Source organism: Castor canadensis, chromosome 6, assembly GCF_047511655.1.
Source record: "Castor canadensis chromosome 6, mCasCan1.hap1v2, whole genome shotgun sequence".
NCBI lineage: Eukaryota > Metazoa > Chordata > Mammalia > Rodentia > Castoridae > Castor > Castor canadensis.
In genome coordinates this window covers 127731346-127751612 of record NC_133391.1, presented here as the reverse complement: position 1 = coordinate 127751612, position 20267 = coordinate 127731346, and the positions used below count along the sequence as shown (strand labels likewise).

General features: G+C 37.3%; 1 protein-coding gene and 1 pseudogene across 1 annotated transcript in view; one reads left to right on the top strand and one right to left on the bottom strand.

Moving 5' to 3' along the window:
- Ndufaf2 (NADH:ubiquinone oxidoreductase complex assembly factor 2) overlaps positions 1-20267 on the top strand; it is a 181408-nt gene that overhangs the window by 158429 nt on the left and 2712 nt on the right. The gene's annotated exons all lie outside the window — the stretch shown is intronic.
- On the bottom strand, positions 8071-8790 carry LOC109684236 (la-related protein 1 pseudogene; annotated as a pseudogene).

Below are 20267 nucleotides of genomic sequence, written 5' to 3'. Positions count from 1 at the left end.
AAAGGGAGCAAGGTTTTCTTTGTCTCCCACCAGGGTAGTTCAATTAAATAGGACTAAAGTTAAATGACTAATTGTTTTTTATTAATGTTTAACTACTAAGTTTCTTTTTCAATTAAATAATGTGTCTATGCTCAAAGGTACTTTTTTCATATATATGGAAGTTCATTTGTTTTACTAAAGGAAATACCACCTGCAAAACTATTAATGACTTGAGCTCTGTGATTAGTTCATTTTAGTGACATTTCAAGATTTAATAATTAATCTGGCTCAAGTTCAAAGAAAGAAAACTCAATGCCAGAAATTCCTAGCCAGCAAAGAATATAAACAAACCTTACAATTGTCCCCTCAAATAACAAGAACCCTTGAGATCAACTTCTTGCAATTAGAAATGTTTTGAAAAAAATGCAGGAGGAAAGTTCAAGAAAGCATGTCAAAACAATAAAACTCAGTGTACATTCTCATTATTGTAATTGATCAAAGGGTGTTTGCAATAGATTTGAATGTGAATAAATTAAATGTGACATTGATTTGGCAGAGGCCCACTAGTGATTGGCAAGAACACATAGTGGGAGCAGCGTCTGCTAAAGCATAACTCATTTGGCGGCTGTTTCATTCTAATAGATTTCTTAGCAACCCAGAGCTAGCGTACTAACCTAAGTGCTGTCATTTATTTACCCTTTTGGTTCCTACTACCATCTGGGTAAGATTAAATTCATTTTTTATTACTAACCTACTAGGCCTTGCCTTGGGTCTGCACACAGAATATCTTTTGGGGGGGCTGTTTTTTCTCTTCTTTCTTTCCTAGACTGAAAAATGGTGATCTAGTAACTCACTGTTTCATTCTGGCAATTCAACTTGTAGAACTAGAAAATGTAGTTTAAATAGTTTGGCAATATTTTCAAGCTTATGTGTCACTATATCTTTTGCTAGGGCTGAATTGTTTTTCAGCATGTTCCAAAATTGAATGTTAAAAGAATATATGGGGGGTGTAGATGATTGGTAACATAGTGTGTCCTAGTATATATGAGGCCATGGGTTCAATCCCACCACCCCCCAAAAAAGAGTGCAGCTCAGAACATTTTAAAACATCAAGTTCCTATTATAATTACATTGATGAGTAGGGAGCTGTTTAATATATTCTCTTATATAGTGTAAGATGGTCACACCTTTCTGGCTATCTTTGGTGTGGGGTTCAGAAACATAATTCATAACAAATTTCACTATTATTTACTAAATCCTTTTGTAGTCTTCAAAATTTTTAATTGACTCAAAGGTAATATATTTATACTTCAAAATGTTTAATATTCATTAAAATAATGTATTTATTAGCATGTATAGTTTAAGCTATAGAAAGAAATTAATGGACATATAATGGTCAGATTATCCTGTATATGGCTTATGTCTGGTAAAGGGTAAAAATATATGGATTTGGAAGAATGTACTTAGTAATTTAAATATTTTAGAAACTTGATCTGTCTTTCTAAGACCAAAAGTTTCATTGTATCTTTATCTTATATGTATTTTGAAAGTATATATGTGTATATAATATATATGTGTGTGTGTGTGTGTGTGTGTGTGTGTGTGTGTGTGTGTGTGTGTGTATAGTAGGTATTATTCTAAATTCTAATTTTTTATAAGTTCAGGTTCTTATTTTTCATGTGTAGTATAATTTGGGATGTGAGGGCAATCTGGCTGCGACATCTGTCACCCCATTGATCGCCAGGGTTGATTCGGCTGATCTGGCTGGCTAGGCGGGTGTCCCCTTCCTCCCTCACCGCTCCATGTGCGTCCCTCCCGAAGCTGCGCGCTCGGTGGAAAAGGACGACCATCCGCGATAGAGGAAGACCGTTCTTCGGTCAAGGGTATACGAGTAGCTGCGCTCCCCTGCTAGAACCTCCAAACAAGCTCTCATGTGTAGTATAATTTGAATGTCATAAAGTGAGCCATAGTTTTATTCCCAGGGAAGATTATAAAAGAATCCAGTGACATGGGCCTGAGACTGACTTTTCCTTACTTGCTCTTCTATCATGCAGTAAGCTTCCTGACAATGAAGCATTGTTGAATTTGTTTTAAACTGCATTTAGATTTTGTCTTAATATGTGTTTTGAATCTAACTGTGGGCACAGTTATATTTGATATATTTGGATTTCTCAAATATTTGAGGCTAAATGGAGATCATTTATAAATACTGAATCACAAAGGAGCATGAGGTCAGAACATCAAAGAAGAATCAAGGTGTGACATGCATATGTATATTCAGCCTCATAACTATGATTTTTTTCTTAGTTAGATCCATAGCACTTTTAAAGCAAACTTGATGATTCCCTAATAAAGGGATAAACATTTGTTCTATTCCATTTCCATGTCTATCAATAATATAAAAATTATATAGCTGGGGTGTAATTCAGTGGCAGAGGCCCTAGGTTCAATCCCCAGTTCCCCCCCAATCAGAAAAATTATACAAATAATTGTAATGTCTATTATGGAATTTTATATTTGACAGGAATATCACATCATTGGCATTATATATGTATATATATAAAGCATTGATAGAATAATTCTCAATTAGCTAGTTTGAGTCTGGTTCTTTTTCGGTGCTAGGGGTTGAACTGAGGGCCTTGCACCTGCTAGGCAGGTCCTTCTTCTACTTGAGCCATTCTGGCAGCCCTTTTTGTGTTGGTTATTTTGAAACAGGGTCTTGCTATATGTCCCAGCTGGCTTGGATTGCAATCCTATTGGTGCTTCCTAAAATAGCTAGGATGACAGCTGCCCAACTATTAGTTGAGTGCTCAGAGGTTGACCTTGAATCACGATCCCTCCAGTCTCTACCTCCCGAGTGGCTAGGATTACAGGCTTGAACTATCATGGCTGGCCTTAGTTTCAGTCTTTTTTTAAAAAAAGTTAAGTTAGGGGATTGGGGTCTTGAATGACATCATTAAAACATTCATTCATTAATTACACATCACATACAAATAAACACACAAGATAAAAATTATAATAACATTTTACATATCTTAAATTCATAATAAGTAATTTATAATTTGTATAACTTGTTCTTACTGTCTTTTGTTTGCTAGGTATATGTGCAGTAACAGCATTCCTAAAATGTTTTTGAATACTTCCATTTAATAGTATAGATACAGAATTTTTCATTACCATATCTTTGCTCCAAGCATGGCCCCAGAGACATGGAATGAATTGGATACTTGAGCTACAAAACTCTTTGGACAACCTTTCCCCAGAACTCATCCAGGAATCTAAACTTTCATCCAATCATGAGAGCACTTCTCAGCTCTCTCCCTTCTCTCAGATTCTGGAGTGCAATTCCAGAGCCTAGTTTACATTGCCTTGGTTTCCTTTGTCCCTGCCACAACATTATTGATGAGAACCCTACTCCTATTCTGTCATTTGTTTTACCTCCCTTTTATAGTCCAAAAATCCATTTCATTTGTCTAATATCTCCCACAGCCGTCACTGCATTTTATAACTGAATTCCTCACCATCATGAAAATGCCAGTGTATTAGGATTTCACAGAAGTTACTATCTGATAGGAGAAGTAACTGTACTGATTATATCATGCCCAATGTTTTTGAGTGAACTACACATATTAGTAGTTTGCGTATTTAAGCTTTAAAATCTTTTGGCATTACCATTCATACAACAGATTGCAACATTGAGTACAATGTTGGTACAGCTACCAAGAGGACTCTTACATAGGACTCTTAGCAAAGTAAGGGAATTGGAAAGACTTGAACACCTTTGGGGGGCTTGAGTTCACATTGCTGAATTAATGAATGGTACACAATAAATAGCCATTATCTTGTCTGTTTACAAAAACAATAGTGAGCTTGTTAAAGGCTCTCAGAGCTTTTCCTTTCATATCTCCCTGTCCTTCGGAATGATAAGTATTGTTATAGTTTGGTCATATACAAATCATATATAATTTCAGACATTTAATACATTTTTATGCTGATGAATTTATTTTCCCAGTTATCAAGGCTCCATAAGCAACTAACTAACTAAATAATTGGCTCCAATTGACCATCTCCTTCTGCCTGTTGAAATGAGAAACAAAACACTGGTCATTCATAAATACATTTAGGACATTTTGACATACAGATTTTGATGCAGCTCATTTTCTCCATTTTCAGTATGTTTTCTTTCTCCTTTCCTGAAATGAATGGAGAATGATATTCTTCAATATTTCAATGTCGGGAACTCTTTCTATGACCTTTCCAGAATGGGACTGACCTCATAACATGACTTTCTGATTGTCAATTCCATGAAGCCTAACTTCATACAAACAAGGAGGGCCACTGTTAACGTACTGTCCAAATCTCAAGTCAAAGAGGCCAGGACATCGAAGGCTTGGTGATCAGAGGCTCTTAGTCAGATGGGAGTAGGGAGATAAAAAGATAGAGAACTGTTAATTTTAGAACTGCATAGAAATATAGAAATAGCAGTCCTCTTGCCTTTCAAGAGTGCTTTTCCTGAATCTGGTTTACAAAGCTTGAGAACTCTTCTTGGTAGTAGTAATCATAAGCTTTGAAAGCCATAGCGGTACTTTCACTGGACAGTGTGATGATGTTCTCACATGCCCAGGGAACTTGGAATAGATGAGCATATAGTTCTAGATATCTAGTATCTAGCACAATGGTGATCTTCTCTGCAATGAAGTCCTTCATTCTGATCGTTTCCTGCACTATCTGTGTTGTGTATATTCAAGTTTCCATCTTGTGTCACTTTCCTTTAACTGAATTCTTCCTTTAATGTTTCTTGTAGTAGAGGTTTGCTTGTGACAAAATCAGATTTTGTTTATCTGAAAAATATCCTTTTTATCTGTTGATTTTTCAAGAATATTTTCATTGGCCCTGGGATTGTAAATTGACACTTTTTTCTCTTTTTTTTTTTTTTGCCTTTTCAAGTTTTTATTTTTATACATTTTTTTGTATTAAAAAGAAAAGCATAATTACCACAAATTACAAAGGACTAAAGCAGGACTAGAATAATGAATGAATCACTTCAGCCTGGAAAGCAGATACTCTCAATAACATTAATGTTATAATACAAGCTCATTCAAGTATTTTACATTTTTTTTGTCCTTTTAAATGTGATATCCTAGAACATGGTATAGATAATGTACTATGAGCATACAGTGGAACCTTCTCTGCAAAGCCAGATGACAAGTTTTCCTCCAGCAAGAAAACAGGTTATAAATTCTTATCTTCTCTGCCTCTGCCATCAACATGGCTGGAGGCAAGGGTGGGGTTGGAGGAAATCCAAGGACCCTTCTACACAAGATGTACTTTGGGGTTCCCATTCAGCAGAGTGCCAGATGATCCAGCCACCCTGCCCAGGCCTTTGGCAACCCTCTCCCACCTTCCCTAAATGTCTTATTGTTCCTCCTTCCCCACTTCCAGGGCCTCCTGAGCAGCTAGCTTTCTTTTGTAAATCAATCATCAGAAAGGAGGGGAAAAGAGCTACAGTGGAACAAAACAAAAACACTGAACTTGACATGTGAGCTCAGCACCTCCATCTGAGCCCCAGGGATCCAGGCTGGCACAGGGCCAGGCAGCCTTCTCTACAGGTAGTGCATTTGCTCCCTGGTTTAGGAGAGTTAAGAGAAATCTGCCCCTTACCAGAGCTGAGGCATGTGGACCTTCTGTTTGCTGCCCAAAGGTCATTTTGCAAGGACCAACCCTGGAAAGGTATGGGATGAGTAGAGGGGTTTGGGCAGGTTGTTGCCTTGTGTCTCAAGTCGTCCATACCGGTGGGAAGATGGTGGATGGGAAGTGGCTAGCCTGATGGCCCCTGCCACTCCTGCCATGCTTGTCACAGAAACATCGGTCCTAAATTCAAGTGTCTTCAGAAAGTGAAGATGTAAACTACTCTTTGCAACATTAACTCCTAACATGTTACAAAAAAAAAAAGCTCCCCACTTCCTCCTCAGCCTATGTTGAGATGAAATCCCCCACCTTCCCACCCCAAAGGGTCTTCCTCCCTAAGGTTGCCTATGAGAGGGGTAAAGAGAGCATGGTAGCCCTGGCCTGGGTGAAGTCTGAATAAGGACAGCCTTTTCCTCACCTTGGGTCTCCTTGTGTCCCCAAACCCAGCAGAGACCAAACCCTGTGGTTTTGTAGTGCTGGGTATAGTGGCTGAGTGACCAAAAGAAAAAAAAAAAAAAAAACAGGAAATGAAGGGAAGGAGAATGGGGTCCAGGAGCCCAGTGTCTGGTACAATGTGGGACAGGCACCAGTCTGGTCAGGGAAAGGCCTCAGAACTCACTGACATAGCAGACACTGATGTTCATGCTTGGTCAAAATGACTGGGTCCTAGAAACTGGAGATGGACTCACCACACACTAAGCACGGGGAGGGCACAGGCTAACAGCAACAAGGTACCCAAAGACAGAGGGCAAGCCCTTGTCAGCTTAGAACACTGTCTCTCCTATCTACTCCCAACCTTTGGGCCAACTCAAGAACCTGGTGACAAGGAGGACCACAGAAGTTTTAGTAACTGAGCAACAAGACCACAAACTTCTCATGTTGCCCAGGTCCCGCTGGAGGTGAGCACACAGCCAGGCCTGTACTGACACACATTCCAGTCTGTGCGGGCCAGTCCTTCGTCACCTCCTTAGCTTCCAATGACAGTAGACTCCAGCCATTCCACTGTCATAGACAAGTCAGTGGCTAGAGAAGAGAAGTCAGGTATACTCTATGTCCACATATACCTTCCTGCCACAGGGCTTCACCAACTGGCAGGATTCCCCCCAGCTCCCAGTTCCTCCTCATCCCTTGTTCCCAGGTGGGGTCAATTAAGAGGGAGATGGCTTGCAGGGAGGAGGAGGGAATGCAAAATGGGAAGACCCCACCAGACCCTCAGAGGAGAATGGCACCTTTCTTCACCTTGTATGAGACAAAGCCTCCTTGAGGTCTCAGATCTTTCAGGACAATGTGAGAAACAGATCCAAGCCTCAGCTGCTGGGTGTTCACCTTTCCCCTTTAGGTTGGGGGAGACGTTCAAAGCTGAGGATGAGTATGTTCCAGATCCAGGCCAACTCTGTTTTCCAACAGTTTGAAGCAAACTTGGCCTTGGGGTTCCAAGGGTAAGATGAAGGATGTCACAGCAGGACAGGGCCTGGCATGAGGCAACAGCAAGCAGAGCGAGGACATGACAATGGCAGCAGTGTACAGACACAGGACGTCAGCTTCAAACGATGCAACAGCAGGGATATTTTGGGCATAGCTCTGATAGAGCTGTCCCAACTGTCTTGCCTCTAGGCAGGAGACACTGTACATGCAACTCAGTCCAGAGAAAGATTGTAGCCAGTTCAAGCCCAGGCACATCCAGAGAAGGTGGGAGCTCTTCAGGTCAACTCCACAGAGGAAAACAGGCATTTGGGTATTATTTCAGATTCCCGCTCCACAATAAGGCAACTTTTAAAAAAATATTATTTCCAAGAACAAAACAAAACAAAAAAAAAATTCCAAGGAGAGGGGAAAGACATCACTTTCTATGGATTAGGTGGGAGTTTTCTGACTTTTTTTTTTTTATGGTCGATTTTTTTTTCCCCATTTTCCCAAGGATGGAAAGGTCAGAGAAAAATAAAATAAATCATCTTTCAATAGTCTTTTCTGGTATGAGCAGCGTCTCTGGGCTGGGGAATAAAGGGCATGGGGAGAAGGGAGTGGGAAGAAGCTGAAACTTTTCCCCTACTCCCACTTTTAGATCCTTTGGTTTCCTTCTCCCCCAAAGTGGCAGAAGGGTATGGTAGAACAGCAGGGAGAGAACAAGGTGATGGCAAATCCCAGCTGATCAAGGGGCTGCTTCTGGGGCCCAGGGGCGCTGTCAGAACCTTCCATGGGACAGTGCTGGGCAATGAGGCCCTGTAGGGCCTTTTGGTGGGCTGCATAGTTGGCTTGAGGGGGAGCAGGAGGAGGCTATGGGTGGGGACCAGGGTTGAGGCTTCCCAGCCACAGGCAGGGCTGAAGAGTGATTTTGGTAATCCAGACAAACTATCAATAATTTAAAACTTGATAAAGTTTTATATATATATATAAAATCTCCCCTCTTAGAAGAAGCTAGGTTGGAAGGGTCGTGGAGAGAGGAGGGGGAAGGGGTTATACGGAGGCTCCTGCCCAGGGGTACCTTTTGATAGCCCAAATGGTGTATACTCAGCACAAAGGCCCATCCTAATAATTCCAGACCTATCCCTTCTCTGTCCCCTCTCCTGGGACTGGGCACCCCCATGGACTCTCGCCCACCCCATCTCCCCCAAAACCCCAGGATTAAGGGGCTTTTCACTTTCCCAAAGTCTGTGTGTCCGAGTGCTGGCTTGTCCATTTGGCATCTTCCCGGTTGAGCTGGGCAGTAGGTGGTGTAGGAGGCTGGTTGACTCCGGTGGCAGGCCTGCTGGAAGACTGGGAGGGGCACCGCTCCCTGCCCTCACCACCGCCACCTCCTGCTACCACTGGGTGTCGCTTGTGGTTGCCCTCCTCACCCATGGGAGGATCCACTCGGAAGTCTTCTAGACGTCGGGATTTGCCAAGGTATTCTTGCAGTTTGGGGTCAATGTCCAAATTTTTGGCTTTGGAATATTTCAGAAAAGCCCAGAACTTCTCTAGCCCATACAGTTGGCCAGCTTCGTAGTCCTTCATGGTTTCCTCCTGAAAATCTTTAAATATATCCAGCCGAAACTTCTTTTCCAGGCCATAACTATAGTATCGGAAAAGGCACTCCAAACCATATCTGTAGCCTTCTTTGGCATCCTCCAGAGCCAGCTGCTTGAACTCCTCATACTTCTTTTTGTTGAAGTGATCCACTTTTTTCTCTTGAAGTCAGTCATCCTGTCTTATAGGTTACATTGTTTCTGATGAGAACAGACTGTATATTTCTCATCTCTTGTATAAACTTGTCTTTTCTCTGTGCTTTAAGGATTTCTCTTTATCATTAGTTATTACCAGCTTCACTCTGTGCTTTGCCTTTATGATTATTATTCTTGGGGTTTACTGAGCTTCTTATATATGCAGATTTATATTTTTACCTGTTTAGATATTTTTAGTCATTACTTCCTTTTTTTTTTTCTATGACTCTAGTTACTTGTATGTTAGACCATTCAATATTGTTCCATAGCTCAGTGAGGCTCTGTTCATTGTTCAAACTTTAAAAAAAAAAAATCTCTCATTGCAGTTTGTATATTTTACATTGCTTTGTCTTCAGAATTATTCTTCTTTTCTTCTGCAGTGTATAATCTGCTGTTAAGCACTCTATTAAGTTTTTCATGTTATACATTTTATTTTTCACCTCTAGAAGTTTCATTCAGTTCTCTCTAATAGTTTCCATTTCTTTCCTCTCCATGTTCATTTTCCTTTAAATCTTGAACATTTTCATAGTAGTTGTGTTAAAGTCCTTGTTTGTTAACTCAATCATTTCTATCATTTCTATTAACTGATTTTGGATCCCATTTTCTTGTTCACTTTTTGGTTGCGTGATGAACATTAATATATTATTTTGGTTAGTATGCGGGCTTTGTTGTCTTCCTTTAGAAATACTGAGTTTTGTTCTGAAAGCCCATTAATTGACATATGAATCTGCCCAATCTTTTGAAAGTTTAAGTTTTATTAGGGTAGACCTAGAACAGTACAGTCCCCAATAGGAATTTCTGCAATGATGAAAATGTTTTGTATCTATGCTTTCCAATATGGTAGCCACTAGTCATATTTGGCTATTTAATACTTAATGAATTTTTAATTTTTATTCAATTTTAACCAATTTTTCCAATCCTACAGCAACTCAATGAAGAAGACAATATTGTTGTCTTCATTTTGTACATGAGGAAACTGAGGCACAGAGAGGTTAAATAATAGTCTCTGGATCACACAGCTATTTGCCTTGTTTTTTTTGTGTTTTTTTTTTTGTCTTTTTTGTTTTGCTTTTTTTTTCTATTTTTTCCTTTTTTTTTTTTTTTTTTTTTTTCCGGTGCTGGGGACCGAACTCAGGGCCTTGCACTTGCCAGGCAAGCGCTCTTCCACTGAGCTAAATCCCCAACCCCCACACAGCTATTAAAAGGCAAAACTATACAGGTAGTCTGGCTTCAGAGTCCGTGTTCTTACCCACAATCAAGAAGCTTTTGGAGGATCTAACAATGTGAAGAGACTCATGCTTTTCAACCAATAATAATGTTTGGCCTATAAAACAATATGGAAGAATCTGTAATCTGTATAGACCCATCAACCTCTAAGGGAATTCTAGAGATCAGTAAGGGGAACAAACAGAAAAAAGTTACTTCTATTTGGCATCACCGATTTACAAAAGCATAATCTTCTTTTAGGAATCCCCAATTTCAGTTAAAGAAACTGAGACTTCAAAAAGTTAAGCAGCTTTCTTGGCATCATACAGCTAGTAAAAGGTAGATTTAGGATTGGAAGCCTATCTGAGCCAAAGAATAAATTATCTATGTGGGTGATCATCACAATGTTATGTGTTAAATCAAGAGGTAAATAACTGGAAACAACAAAAGGAGTACTGGTTAGGTAAATCTTTTTATACTGATAAAAATACCATATAGTCATCTTTTTTTTAAGTTGAAGAAAAATAATTAATGGCAGGAAAAAAAAACAGTAGGTAATTTGATAAATATGTGCTTTAAAAATGCAACCATGTGAAGGAGGGCCCCTGGCTTTTGATTTATCCCTACATAAACACTGGAACATACTGTTAGTTGGTGAACATATTGAGACAAGGTGAGATTGTTCCAAGGAATTATAAGGAAAAAAATATTTTGCTTTATGGTAGTTTCCACACTAAAATAGAGTTTCTTAAGAGATAATTTCTGTTGTTTGTCTTTAAAAGTTTGCAATTCCTACTTTCATTTTATCAATTCCAAATATTTACAAAACTAGATTTCCTCTCATAAGTGATTTATGTTCTGTTTAATTTTCCTGGAAGCTCTTAGTAGTTTAAAACTAAACAAAATAATTTTCCAAGAAAAATTATAATCTCCATGTTTTTAAACTTTGTAATCTTTAATCTATCTTCCTATGTCAAAAAAATGAACATATTCACATTGCCTTTTCATTGCCTAAATAGCTGTTATAAGAAAGAAACTGGCTTGGAAGAGTAATGGTGAGTAAAGAAAAATTATGTGAAGGCAAGAGAAAAGAAAAATCAGATATCCTCCTGTTCCTGTGTGTTTATTTGTTGTAGCACTGAAAATGAAAATGAGGGCCTTGGGCATAGGAGGCAAGCATCTTACCCTCCATCTCCTTTTCTTTAGAAGGCATTGTATGTACCAGTTGTGACACTCCAGCAATAGAGGTGAAGCAAATAAAGTAGACATGGACATACCTTCAGATAACTGACTGATCTTAGTTTGCTAAAACCAAGTAAACCAACTTCTGAAGAGCCTTTTGCTACTTGAGATCCATTACTAGTGTGAGTTTAACTTGGTCCTGAACATACATTCTGAGGTGAAGACTGAACTTCCATAAAGACACAGAAACTTGAAGGGCATAGAGATATGAAAAAATCATTTTATCTACTTCGATTATTTTCCAGTATCATAGTAAAGGATTCCATTTGTGTAAAATCACTTCACATAAGAATTGTATAGGGCATAGGAAAGGCAAAGCATAGTTTTTCTATTCTCATCTTCACTTGTAGCAGCTGCCCCTAAACTTATACTTGCTTTGCTTACTAAATTATGCATGGGGAATTGCTCTAGTATGGAAATTACAAGAATATTTGTAAACATTGTTCTTTCTCTCAGATGTTTGTTTTGGGGAAAATTTCATTAGATGGGTCATTCCTCACATTAAAATGGTTGTAACACTATAACTAAAAAGGCTTTTTTCCTTTAACTTCAAGTCATCATTAGAAATGTTATTTTAAATACTGATGCTTACATTTTTAAAGGACTACTACTTGAAATTCACTTTAGAAACAAAAAGATTGCTTCATTAATTTAGATACACTTTTAGCATCATTTTTAGTGTTAAAATTAAAAAATAACTTGAGAGAACTTTTGTCAGTGCTGTCAGACATTAGTCAGTTAAATAATATTCTAATCTTTTCATATTATAAATGGCATATGTTCTTAAAGAAAAGTCAGAAAATACAGATAGACAAAAAGAACTTTAAAATTTTTTATCCATTTAGAAATAATCATTAAAACAGAAAAAAGGAAGAATTTTAACAAAAAGGCATAAATACGATATTACATTTTTTTTGTTTGTTTGTTTTGTTTTTATTATTCATATGTGCATACAAGGCTTGGGTCATTTCTCCCCCCTGCCCCCACCCCCTCCCTTACCACCCACTCCACCCCCTCCCTCTCCCCCCTACCCCCTCAATACCCAGCAGAAACTATTTTGCCCTTATTTCTAATCTTGTTGTAGAGAGAGTATAAGCCATAATAGGAAGGAACAAGGGTTTTGTTGGTTGAGATAAGGATAGCTATACAGGGAGTTTACTCACATTAATTTCCTGTGTGTGTTACCTTCTAGGTTAATTCTTTTTGATCTCACCTTTTCTCTAGTTCCTGGTCCCCTTCTCCTATTGGCCTCAGTTGCTTTTAAGGTATCTGCTTTAGTTTCTCTGCGTTAAGGGCAACAAATGCTAACTAATTTTTTAGGTGTCTTACCTATCCTCACCCCTCCCTTGTGTGCTAAAGCTTTTATCATGTACTCAAAGTCCAATCCCCTTGTTGTGTTTGCCCTTGATCTAATGTCCACATATGAGGGAGAACATACGATTTTTGGTCTTTTGGGCCAGGCTAACCTCACTCAGAATGATGTTCTCCAATTCCATCCATTTACCAGCGAATGATAACATTTGTTCTTCTTCATGACTGCATAAAATTCCATTGTGTATAGATACCATATTTTCTTAATCCATTCGTCAGTGGTGGGGCATCTTGGCTGTTTCCATAACTTGGCTATTGTGAAAAGTGCCGCAATAAACATGGGTGTGCAGGTGCCTCTGGAGTAACCTGTGTCACAGTCTTTTGGGTATATCCCCAAGAGTGGTATTGCTGGATCAAATGGTAGATCAATGTCTAGCTTTTTAAGTAGCCTCCAAATTTTTTTCCAGAGTGGTTGTACTAGTTTACATTCCCACCAACAGTGTAAGAGGGTTTCTTTTTCCCCGCATCCTCGCCAACACCTGTTGTTCATGGTGTTGCTAATGATGGCTATTCTAACAGGGGTGAGGTGGAATCTTAGTGTGGTTTTAATTTGCATTTCCTTTATTGCTAGAGATGGTGAGCATTTTTTCATGTGTTTTTTTGGCCATTTGAATTTCTTCTTTTGAGAAAATTCTGTTTAGTTCACTTGCCCATTTCTTTATTGGTTCATTAGTTTTGGGAGAATTTAGTTTTTTAAGTTCCCTATATATTCTGGTTATCAGTCCTTTGTCTGATGTATAGCTGGCAAATATTTTCTCCCACTCTGTGGGTGTTCTCTTCAGTTTAGAGACCATTTCTTTTGATGAACAGAAGCTTTTTAGTTTTATGAGGTCCCATTTATCTATGCTATCTCTTAGTTGCTGTGCTGCTGGGGTTTCATTGAGAAAGTTCTTACCTATACCTACTAACTCCAGAGTAGTTCCTACTCTTTCCTGTATCAACTTTAGAGTTTGGGGTCTGATATTAAGATCTTTGATCCATTTTGAGTTAATCTTGGTATAGGGTGATATACATGGATCTAGTTTCAGTTTTTTGCAGACTGCTAACCAGTTTTCCCAGCAGTTTTTGTTGAAGAGGCTGCTATTTCTCCATCATATATTTTTAGCTCCTTTGTCAAAGACAAGTTGATATTACATGTTTTTAAGGTACACATCTTAATTTTAGCATCCCTGAAATCAAGAATGTGAATGAATTTATGTTTTACTTTATTGCTATTATAATTTTAATGCATATTATCCATATTAATGGGCTTCACTGTGACATTTCCATATATGCATATATCATGCTTTGGTTTTTTCCAACATCCCTTTTCCCTCTTACCCACTTGTCTCTCCTCCCTCCCCTCCCAGTACTACCCCATCCCCTGTCACCTCACCCTTTCTAGTAGTCCTTCTACTAACTTTTAGAACATCTTTTTATTTTCTTTCTAAGTCTAGCATCCACACATGAGCAGAAACATGCAATGCTTGTCTTTTTCTATCTGGATTACTTTGCTTCATATCATGACTTCTAGATCTATCTATTTTCCTGAAGATGACAGTTTTGTTCTTTATGGCTGACTTATATTCCATTGTGTATATATGTCATATTTTCTTTTTTCATTCTTCCGTAGATGGTACCTAGGCTGATTCCATAACTTGGGCTATGTATAGTGCTGCAGTAAACATGGGTATGCATTTATCTCTATAGTAAGCTGACTTTGATTCTTTTGAGTATATAATAAGGATCAGTTTAGCTGCATCATAAGGTAGTTCTATTTTTAATTTTTTTCAGGACTCTCATACTGTTTTTCCATAGCATCTCCCCTCATACCCATCCTCACCAAAATGTGTTTTTTGTTTTCTTGATAGGTATTCTGACTGGAGTGAGATGGAGTCTTCAATGTAGCTTTGATTTTCATTTTCCTGATGTCTGAATATGTTGAGCAACTTGCCATATACTAATTGGCCATTTGCACATCTTCTTTTGAGAAGTGTTTAATTCATTTGCCCATTTATTGATTGGATTATTCTTTTAGTGTTTAATTTTTTGAATTCATTATGTATTCTGGTAACCTCTTTTTTTTTTGGTGGTACTAGGGTTTGAACTCAGGGCCTCACACTTGCTAGGCAGGTTGCTCTACCCTTGAGCCACTCCTCCAGTCCCCATTATGTATTCTGGATATTAATCCTTTGTCAGATGAATAGCTGGCAAAGATTTTCTCCCATTCTTAGGTTGTCTCTTTACTGTATTATTTCATTTGCTGTGTAGAAGCTTTTTAATGTGATGCCATCCCATATGTTAATTCTTGCTATTATTTCCTTACCTATTGGAATCCAATACAGAAAATTGTTGCCTGCAGCACAGTGTTTCCCCCTGTTTTCCTCTTGTACTTTCAAAGTTTCAGGTCTTAAGGTAAGGTCTTTGATCCATTTTGCATTCAGAGATAGGGATCTAGTTACATTCTTCCACATACGGATATCCAATTTTCCCAGCACCATTTGTTGAAGAGGCTGTCTTTTTTCCAAAGTATGTTTTTGACACTTTTGTCAAGAATAAGTTGGTTATAAATACATGGATTTCCTTCTGGGTCCTCTATTCTATTACCTTGGTCTATCTGGGTTTTTATATGCTAATACATTGATGTTTTGTTATTTTGGCTCTGTAATATATTTTGAAATGAGGTATTGTGATGCCTCCAGCTCTGCTGATTTTGCTTAGGATTACATTGGCTATTCGGGGTCTTTTGTGTTTTCATGTGAATTATAAAATTTTTTTTTCTACCCCTGCAGAGAATGTCATTGGAATTTTTATGGGGATTGCAATGAATATGTAGATCACTTTTGGTAATAAGGCCATTTTAAGGATATTAGTTCAGAGCCAGACACTGTGGCTCATGCCTATAATCCTAGCTACTCAGAAGGCAGAGATCAGGAGGATAGCAGATCAAAGCCAGCCCAGATAAGTAGTTTGAGAGACTATCTTGAAAATACCCAGCACGAAAAATAACTGGTAGAGTGGCTCAAGCAGTAAAGAATCTGTTTAGCAAGCAGGAGCCATTGAGTTCAAACCCTCATACCACAAAAAAAAAAAAAAAAGAGTATTAGTTCTACCAATCCATGAATATAGGCAGTCTTTATCTTCTAGTGTCTTCAGTTTTTTCAGTGTTTTGTAGTTTGCATTGTAGAGGTCTTTCACCTACTTATTTATTTCTAGGTATGATAAGTGTTTTTTGTTTGTTTGTGGCTATTTTGAATGGAGTTGGTTTCCTGATTTCTTTTTGAAATGTTTTCATTATTGATATATAGGAAAGCTACTGATTTTTGCATGGTAATTTTTTTATCCTACCACTTTGCTGAGTTTATTAGTTCTAAGTGTCTTTTGGTGGAGTCTTCAGGGTTTTCTGAGTTTAGAGTCTTATCTTCTGCAAACAGGAATAATTTGACTTCCTCCTTTACTATTTTGTATCCCTTATATTTCTTTCTCTTCCCTTATTGCTCTGGCTAATACTTCAAGTGCTACACTGAATAAGAGTGGTAAGAGCAGGCACCCTTATTCCTGATTTTAGAGAAAATAATTTCAGTTTTGGTTGATATTGGTTATAGGTTTGTCATGTATAGTCTTTACTATGTTGAGGTATGAGTCTTCTGTAAGTAATTTGTTCAGGTTCTTTATGAAAGGATGTTGGATTTTTATCAAAGACTTTTTTCTGCACATACTGAGATGACCATGTGATTTTTAACATTGATTTGATTTCTGTGCTTTATTATACTTACCAATTTGTATATGTTGGGCCATCATTGCATCTCTGGAATGAAACAAACTCTTTCATGGTCTTTCCAATGATTGTTGAATTCAATTTGTAAGTGTTCTATTGAGGATTTTTGTACCTATGTTCATCAAGCATATTGGCCTATAGCTTTGTTTATATTATTGTCCTTGTCTGATTTTGATACCAAGGTAATACTTGCTTTATAGAATGAATTTAGAAGGCTTCTTTCTCTTTTATAATATGGAACAGCTTAAGGAGCTTTGCTGTTCGTTCTTCTTTAAAAGCCTGGTAGAATTCAGCTATAAATACCTCTATTCCTGGGGTTTTCTTTGTTGGGAGACTTTTTATTACTGTTTCATTACTTGTTATCCCTTTGTTTAATTTTGGCAGGTCATGTGTGTCTATAAATTTGTCCATTTATTCACAGTATTCCAATGTATTGGCATATAATTTTTTAAGATATTCTCTAATGAGCCTATAAATTTTAGTGGTATGTTTTAATATCCCCATTTTGATCTCTAATTTTGCCATCTCTTTTCTCTCTTCTCTTTCTCCTCTCTCTCTCTCTCTCTCTCTCTCTCTCTCTCTCTCTCTCTCTCTCTCTCTCTCTCTCTCTCCCTCTTTCCCTCTCCCTTTCCCTCTCCCCCTCTCTCTCCTTCCCTCCCTCTCCCTTTCCTTCTCTCTGTGTTTGGCTCAGGGTTTGTCAGTTTGGCTTATCTTTTCAAATAACCAACTTTTTGTTTCATTGGTTTTTCTCTGTTTCACTTATTTCTACTCTGATCACTATTATATTGGTTTGTTCCTGTTTTTCTAAGACCTTGAGATGCATTATTAAGTTTCTGAGATCTTTCTGGCTTTGTTTTGTTTTGTTTTTAATGTAAACTCCTACACCTACAAGCTTCTCTTACAGAACTGCTTTCCCTGTATTCCACAAGTTTTGGTATGTTTGGTTTCCATTTTCATTTTCTTCAATGACTATTTGTTCAAAAGTATAGTGTTCAAGCTCCATGTTTATATAGTTTCTCTTGTTGATTTCTACTTCCATTCCATTATGACCTGATAAAAAATAAGAAATTATTTTAATGTTTTTGAATTTGTGAGGACTTGCTTTATGGTGTAAAATATGATCTATTTTGGAAAAAGTTCCACATGCTGATAAAAAGAATGTGTATTCTGCTTATGTTAGCTGCAATATTCTATAATGTCTGGTAAGTGTATATGATCTATAGTGTAATTTAACTTTTTCATTATTTATTTTTTTGGGTAGGGGTGGGGTCTGGATTTATCTATTGAAAAGAGTAGGATATTGAAGTCACCCACTATTGTATTGACGTCTCTGTCTCTCTCTCCCTCTCTCCCTTTATGTCCTGCAGCTATATATATATATATATATATATATATATATATATATATATATACACATACAATTATTATATCTTCTTGATGGAATATTCCCTGTGCCAATATGCAGTGACCTTTGTCTCTTCTTAACAATTTTAGCTTGAAGTCTGTTTGCTCAGATATAGCTATAGTTTCTTGCATTTGGGTTCCATTTGCTTGGAATATCATTTTCCATTTTTTCACTTTCAATCTACCTTTGCCAGGAGCAAATTGTTGGGTTTCTTGCAGGTAGCAAATTATTGGGTTGTGTTTCTTTTTTAATCCAACCAGCCAGTCTGTCTCTTAATTCTAGTATTAAGACCAATTACATTCAAGGTTATTATTGAAATATATGTACTAGTTCTTGTCATTCTGTTGTTTTTCTTCTTGTTATTTTGAATACATGTTAATTTCTTCCTCCTTTATTCATCTTAGAAGTTTGATGTGAATTAATCATATTTGATTCTTTCCTAATTTTCATTTGCTTGTATACTCTTCTAGTGACATTCTTTCTGTATGCTCATGATTGTGCTTATCTTGCTTCCTATTCTGTGTGTAAGATTTCTTCAAGTACATCTGTAATGCTGGTTTAGTGATCATGAATTCCTTTAGTTTATGGTTATCTTGGAAGGTCTTTTTTTATTCCTTGATTCTGAAGGATAATTTTGCTGGAAATAACAATCTAGGTTGGCAGTTATTTTCTTTCAAATGTTCAAATACATTCTTCCAGGCCCTCCTGTCCATTAGAATTTCCACTGAGAAATCTACTGTTATTCTGATGGGTTTGCATTTATAAGTGACTTGGAGCTTCTCCTGTGCAGCTTTCAATATTCTTTGTTTTGTACTTTTAGCAGTTTAACTATAATATGATGTGGAGAAGTTCTTTTATGGTCATGTCTTTTTGGAGTTCTAAATGCTTCATGTATCTGGATGTATCTTTTTTAAAAAATTGGATATTCTTTACTATTATTTCATTGAATAGGTTTTCAGTTAAAACCTTTAGCTTGTACCTCAGCTCCTTTCTCTGTACCAATTATCCATAGGTTTGGTCTCTTAATCTTGTCACATTATGTCTTGTTTGTCCTGTTCATAATTTTTACCATTTATTACTATCTGAATGTGATATTTCATCAACCTTGTCTTTAAGCCTTGATATTCTCTCTTCTACTTGGTCTAGTCTATTGGAAAGGTTTTCAATAGAGTTTTGTTATTTGACTTATGGAGCATTTCATTTCTGTGATTTCTGTTTGACTTTTTCATAACCTCTCGTTTTATTGAGTTGTTCTTTCATATTCTGTATTGTCTTTCTTAACTCAATCAGCTGTATATCTACTTTGAATTCACTGATTTTTTAAAGTAATTTTTGAATTCTATGTCCTACATTTCATCCATTTCAATATCTTTTGACTCAATTATTGAAGAAAGTAACTGAGAAAGTTCTTTCAGAGGAGTCATCTTGCCTTGTTTTTTTTTTTTTTGTTTCGTAATTCTCATATTACTATGTTGAAATTTATGCATCTATTGTGATTGCTCTCTCTTCTACATTAATATAAGGGTCTTCTTGGTGAGCAGCTTTCTCTTGAGACCTTGATCTCCAGTACCTTTCAGAGAGGAGAAAACAAACACAGTAACAACAAAACAGAAACAAATTAGATACAGAAACACAGTAAAAACAAAAACAACCACACCACCAATAGCCATAGGAAAGGAAGGGTCAAATTAATATAAAATAAACTGAAAAGTTAAAAGTTAATAAAAGTAAAATCAACAATAAAAAATTTAAAGAGGGGCAGGGAAACAGAAAAAGAAACAGCAATATGAAGAAAAAATGAAAAAGAAGAAAAAACAAAATCTAATTAAAGAATAAAATTAGATAAAAGACATAATGAGAAATGAAAAAGAGAAACAACTCAGAAAATTCTTCCTAGCTACCAGAAACTATGGCTCAAGCCTGTAATCCTAACTACTTGGGTGGCAGAGATCAAGAGGATTGAGGTTTGAGGCTAGCCCAGGCAAAAAGTCCCCAACACCCCATCTCAACCATTGGCTGGATACAGTGGTTGTGACTGTCATTCTACCTGTGTAGGGAAGCACAAATAGGAAGGTCACAGTCCAAGCCAGCCCAGGCATAAAGCAAGACTTTATCTCAAGAATAACCAATGTAAAAAAGACTTATGGTGTGGTTCAAGTGGTAGCACACTTGCCTAGCAATTGCAGTGCACTCAGTTCAACACCCAGCACTGAAAATAATAACAATAATGATAATAGAAAATAAAAAAATTCCTCCTGGCTAAGACAGGTTGGTGATTATATAGGCTGAGTCCTGCCCTGAATTTCCCACTAAGCCAGACTGGCTGTATTCACTCCATGATTTTTTTTTTTTAATGTGCACACGATGGCACTGCTCCTTTGAGCTTTAGCAGAATGTGGGTCAGGAAGATATTAACTTGCTC